We start from the raw sequence: 5685 nt of genomic DNA, 5'->3' as shown, positions 1-5685 counted from the left end.
GCAGTCACTACTGACTGAATGATTGGATCTGTATCAATTACCGTCAAAGCCATAAGTAATGTGGATCACGATGTTAGGAATGAGTGACCAATTTGTTTACAGAAGTGAAATAGGTACTGAGTCTTTGATCTGAAAATTCAAAAACCGTCAGAACTTAGTTGAGTGTATATTATTTGGAAGATTAGAGCTATTCAAATTCTAACCGTCTTAGTTGAGCATAAAATGCATCCAAGACTGAAGTATCTTAGCCTCAATATCCTCCAGCCTGTTCAGGATATCGTGACTGTACACAACAAGGAGCCACTTATAGCTAACACCGCTGATACTGGGGGCTCCTGGAAATGTGGTTGCAGCAGTCTAGAGGCATCCATGAAAGCTGCACAATGTGACTCTGATGTCACAGGCATATCTTTAAAAAGGAAAAAAATTATTCTCTCTTTCTCCAAACTACATTTTGATGTGTAAATATGTGTAGTGAGTGCATATGTATGTATTTGTGTTGTGTACCTGCGTGTCAGGATGACCCTAAACTCTGAGCGGTGCTCCAGGTCCAGCTGCTGGAGAATTGCCTGCATATCAGGGTCTCTGTGACCAAGTTGTAATAGCGGTCAATATCAAGGACCTGGCGCACTCTCCTGTGAAGACCACCGCTGGCCTGTGGATGCCCATTACATGCTGGCTTTAAGCAGAGCAGCCGTACGGCAAAGGGGTTGGAGCCTGGTGGTACACCAGAGATGGCTGTGGAGGGTAATACCACAGCTGAAGCTGGTCACGCAACTCCAACTTTCCACCTGAACCACCCTGAACAAAGCTGATGACACCCACTTGTGGTCCTGCTGTGGCATTGTCTTTGGCCACAGCAGTGGGAGAGCAGCAGAATGCTCTGGCTGAAAGGGGTTCTGTTAAAGTTCAGAAAAACAAGGAGACCTGCCTTTTAAGACCCATGTTTAAGGCAAAACAAAAGTATCATCACTTTTATCTATTGATGTTGACTGTTTTTACCAGGTTGCTCACAACAGTATGATCCGTCACAGTATGATCCGTCACAGGCTGAGCAGGTGCTGGTGGCTGCACACATGGTGGTAATGGGGGAGCAAGGAAGGTGTCTGGGGATGCGGAAACAGTTGGACGAGATGGGGAAGGTTGATGAGGCTGCTTTGGCAATGGGACAGGATCAGGAGATGGGTAGATGGCTGAAGCTGCCCCAGGACCCTCATGTCCCGATGCCGTCACTGGTACTATGGGGTTATAGATGTGACATGTTATTGTACATGTTTTATTTGCCACTGTCATACATTTGTATGTACATGCCAAACTTCATAATATGTTCTTATATTCACCTGGGAAGGTTTTCTGGAAACGTTCAGGTTTGGCTTTGCAGCTCTCACGTTTTCCACCAACCTTGATCTTTCAAACTTAAAATAACATATATCAAACTCATAAAGCATATATCAAAATCAAAAGCCTTGGAAATTAGAGGCAAAGCGTTGCATCACTATGTCATAAGATGTTTTTATGCTTGAAGAACATTTGGAGTAAGTAACTTTGACTAGAAATTAATATCAGTATGTTAAATTTACCATTGAAATATTTATCCTCGACCTTATTGGAGCAGTGGAGACATCAGTAGAGCTGACTGGACTTCTCTGGAGGAGGAAGAAGGGTGACTGATGTGTCACCTGCATGGGTTGTTTCTGGAACAACAGAGGGTATCTGAAAAATACAGCACATACAATGAGTCAGTCAGGCATACGTATGTTAGACTGAATTAAATAATTGCAAGAAAATGATTTGGAGGCTTCATTTACCACAGAGAACGAGTGTGCAGGACGTGACACTGGCGAATCACCAGTGGATGCAGACGTGCTCTGGCCAACAATGCATGTTGAGGCAGCAGCAGCAGAAGGAAGCTGAAGAGTCACAGAAACCATCAAGAAATCATCATTTGCCCAGTACGAGCACATGTAAATTAAATGATCAAAAGAGTGTGAAATTAATACTGCGACTACTATTAACACTAATTCATATCAACAATTGTCTTTAATGGATGGTAATTATCATCAAACAGTTATTTTATTGAGACTTCACCACTGTGCTTGATTAGTGCCATTAGTGCCTGTGGGATCGGTATTTTAAAGCAATAAACTACGTTAGGGTGTTTTGGTTAGTTGAAGATTACAAAACCCAGAATAATATTACCTCCTGATACATGTAATGCCATTCTCCAGGTGAGGAACAGACCATTTATCTTCATGACCCACTGACAGAGCCCAGCCGATCCAGGTTGAAGTTAAGCCAATGTTTTTAATATGAAATCAAACAGTACAGTCCTCCCAGAAAATCACACACAACCAAAATAAAGTTGAATGTGTCAATATTTGCAGTCTTTCCTTTTAATTGTAGTCACCTTGTGAGTGTGAACGCTGCAATTGCCCCCCTGTGGCTCTCTCACCAGGTCCTTTGACCCCTCAGCTGCAGAGGGCACTTTTCTATCTGTAACAACAAAAAAATCTTACTCTTGTTTCACATGACATAATAGCTGACTAATAAATGTGTAAACACCCTACTGAATGTAACAGTTCACCGTGTTAAGTTCTTCCGAGGGATTTTTATCCTGCTAATAGTTATAAATCTAGATAGATTATATCCTTTCTGTCTATACCTGAGGGAAAAATGTAGTCTGCTATCTGAAATGATTAATGTAAGTCGTTTTTGGTTGGTCGTTTCACCTGAGTGTAAAGGTCATGCCATTTCTTTTGTCTGGGCCTTGTGAGGTTTTTTTTTGGTAGACATTTTCTGTCATGTTATAACATAACATAACATAATGTTATAACATAACAAGTAATCAGAAACGACGCACTCCAGCGTACTTCTGCCAAAGAAAACAAGCAATTTCATCGGCAGAAAAAATACAACCAGCTAAAGCTCCGGCAGCAACTGCACAAACTTTATTGCAAAACTCCCGATGATCAAGTTACATTAGCGGTACAAATGCCTGACATGACTTGGACATATTGCATTAAGCATTTACGGTGATATTTTATGTGAAATGAAAAAAAAAAACTTAACGAATAACAGACCGCAAATTGCGCACGTACCTTGTCAAAATCCACGGAGATGTCCGGAATAAACAGCGGGCAGACTTTTAAATAATAAATCAACTCTAGGATCGATTGGCTTTTCCAAAGATTGAGACCGCAGTTTAATTTAAGGCGGGACGTCGAAAGATTGAATCGCGTATATGATTGGCTGTTGAAAGATTGAATCGCGCACATGATTGGCTGTTGAAAGATTGAATCGCGCACATGATTGTTGAAAGATTCGCATATGATTGGCGAAAGATTCGCATATGATTGGCGCATATGCTCGAGCCTGTGCTCGAGCTCACAGCCTGTGCTCGAGCTCGAGCCTGTGCTCGAGCTCCACAGCCTGTGCTCACAGCCTGTGCTCGAGTTCGAGCACAGGCTCGAGCCTGTGCTCGAGCTCACAACCTGTGCTCACAGCCTGTGCTCGAGCTCGAGCCTGTGCTCGAGCTCACAGCCTGTGCTCACAGCCTGTGCTCGAGCTCGAGCCTGTGCTCGAGCTCACAGCCTGTGCTCACAGCCTGTGCTCGAGTTCGAGCCTGTGCTCGAGTTCGAGCACAGGCTCGAGCCTGTGCTCGAACTCACAGCCTGTGCTCACAGCCTGTGCTCGAGCTCACAGCCTGTGCTCGAGCTCACAGCCTGTGCTCGAGCTCGAGCACAGCCTGTGCTCACAGCCTGTGCTCGAGCTCGAGCCTGTGCTCGAGTTCGAGCACAGGCTCGAGCCCTCCCTCGCTCAGGCTTGAAAAACCTCGCACAGCTTGGCTTATACAGCTTTTGGCGAAACCTCGCACTGTTCCACATTGGACTTGATGCTACTCCATTTATCAACTGTGAGTCTCTGAGATGATTAATATCAAACTAGACGGTGTAATTTACCACTTATGAACCGTGGTTATGTTAAATCTGTATTAATTAGTTGCTTTGATGGTTTGGATTCCATCCCAAAGGAAGGATGTCCGTCATTTCTTACTCATAATTTTGAAAACATAAAAGATGTGTTTTATTTTGATTCACTTTGTGGCTGTGTATTTAGTATCTATCTTTGATACCATTACAACATGACTATTTGTGAGTCAATATCACTATAAAGTGTCTTTGGGTCGGTTTTCTTGTCACAAGTTAATTGATAAAAAAGTCAAGTCATTTTGTTTATGTATATTCCATTTTCATAATAATATTGAACTTGCAGAGTATTTGCACCTATGTTTCGTAATTGTCATCATATTAGGTGTGTAGTTAGATGTTGCCAAACTTAACTTGTCCATTCTGTCACAGTGAAATATCAGTTGGTATACATGTCTTCATACCGCGTCTTTCCGCTTTTATAGCTGTAGCTCCATTCTGGCCTGTACCACTACACCAGCTACCCCTATTTCTACTTTCATATTGGAACGGTCCTAGTCGGCCCGCCCATATGAGCGGTCACATGGTGCACACAGTAAATAAAAGTCCGCCCCTGAATCCAGAGCTTTTGGGCTACATTTTTAACTTTGAATGGTGTTTCTAGTTAGATGGGGCTACGAAAACAAAACACATCTCCACCACATCCTCACTTCCTCTACATCCGTTTAGTTGATCACGGACACAATAGGCAGACATGGGGGGGGGGGGGGGCTTATGGTGATATTGACTCTGGTATCTTTGCCCATCCCTGGTGGTAAATAACAAAGAAATGATGTGCAGGTATTTCTAAAAAACATTTTTGACCCCAAGGTCAACCGACTCCAGTGATGCCTGTGGAGCCCAACTGGAACCACCAACATGAGGTGAGACCAACCAGAGTCAGATTAAAGTGTGTTTTTACTCTCTGATCTGTATGTTATATTGAAGAAACAGGTCTGTTTGTTGTTGGGAATTTACTGCACATTACATAATCTTGTTTCGACCAACCTCAGTTTTCTCTCCCATCCATCCACCCACCCACCCACCATCCATCTATCTATCTATCTACCCATCCATCTATCCATCCACCCATCCATCCATCCATCATCCATCCATCCATCCATCCCCCCATCCATCCATCCATCCATGATATACACTGATCTATTGAATAGAGAGGGTGGAAAGTTCTGTTTATTTGTTTTGCACATGGTCCTTATTTGGAAAATGTTCTCTTCAAGTCTGAGCAGAAACCAGCAGGTTCCTCTGTGTCCATCATGAGGAGCAGCTCTATGAGGATCTTCGCGACTTCAACCAACCAGAGTCCAGGTAGGTAAACCAAGTTTGACTACTTTGTGTGTTTTACTAACTGGCTCAATCGACAGGGACCTGGAAATGATAACACACTGTCACACTACCAAATATAATCAACTCTAAATCACCAGTTGGAAGCTGATCCAGAATTGGATTAGACGATGTACTAGACGATTTGCTTTGTAATTCTACACTTTTGGTTTGTATTGTACGAGAGCACCTGAGAAACAACAGTGAATACAAACACGTCTGAATTCCACAGAGAGGTGGAATCAGTTGTGTTAGACTGATTCAACCTGACTGAGCTAAGAAAAGAAAAGGGAAGTCTTAATGGAAGAAAGTGTTGAAGCCTGAGACATTCATGTCAACATTAAATCACATCCAAACTGGACCAGTGGGAACTCTCAAA

General features: G+C 43.0%; 1 long non-coding RNA gene across 1 annotated transcript; it reads right to left on the bottom strand.

Moving 5' to 3' along the window:
- Window positions 1-1496: 1496 nt before the first annotated feature.
- Window positions 1497-2107, bottom strand: LOC130521160 (uncharacterized). The gene is made up of 2 exons (XR_008949205.1): window positions 1809-2107; window positions 1497-1713 (listed from the first exon to the last, which is right to left on the bottom strand). It is a non-coding gene; the product is annotated as an uncharacterized LOC130521160 (long non-coding RNA).
- Window positions 2108-5685: the final 3578 nt, after the last annotated feature.

This window comes from Takifugu flavidus, unplaced genomic scaffold (genome assembly GCF_003711565.1).
Source record: "Takifugu flavidus isolate HTHZ2018 unplaced genomic scaffold, ASM371156v2 ctg746, whole genome shotgun sequence".
In the NCBI taxonomy this organism is placed as follows: Eukaryota; Metazoa; Chordata; class Actinopteri; order Tetraodontiformes; family Tetraodontidae; genus Takifugu; species Takifugu flavidus.
The sequence above is the reverse complement of the archived record's forward strand: the minus strand, read 5'-3'. Positions and strand labels throughout refer to the sequence as shown.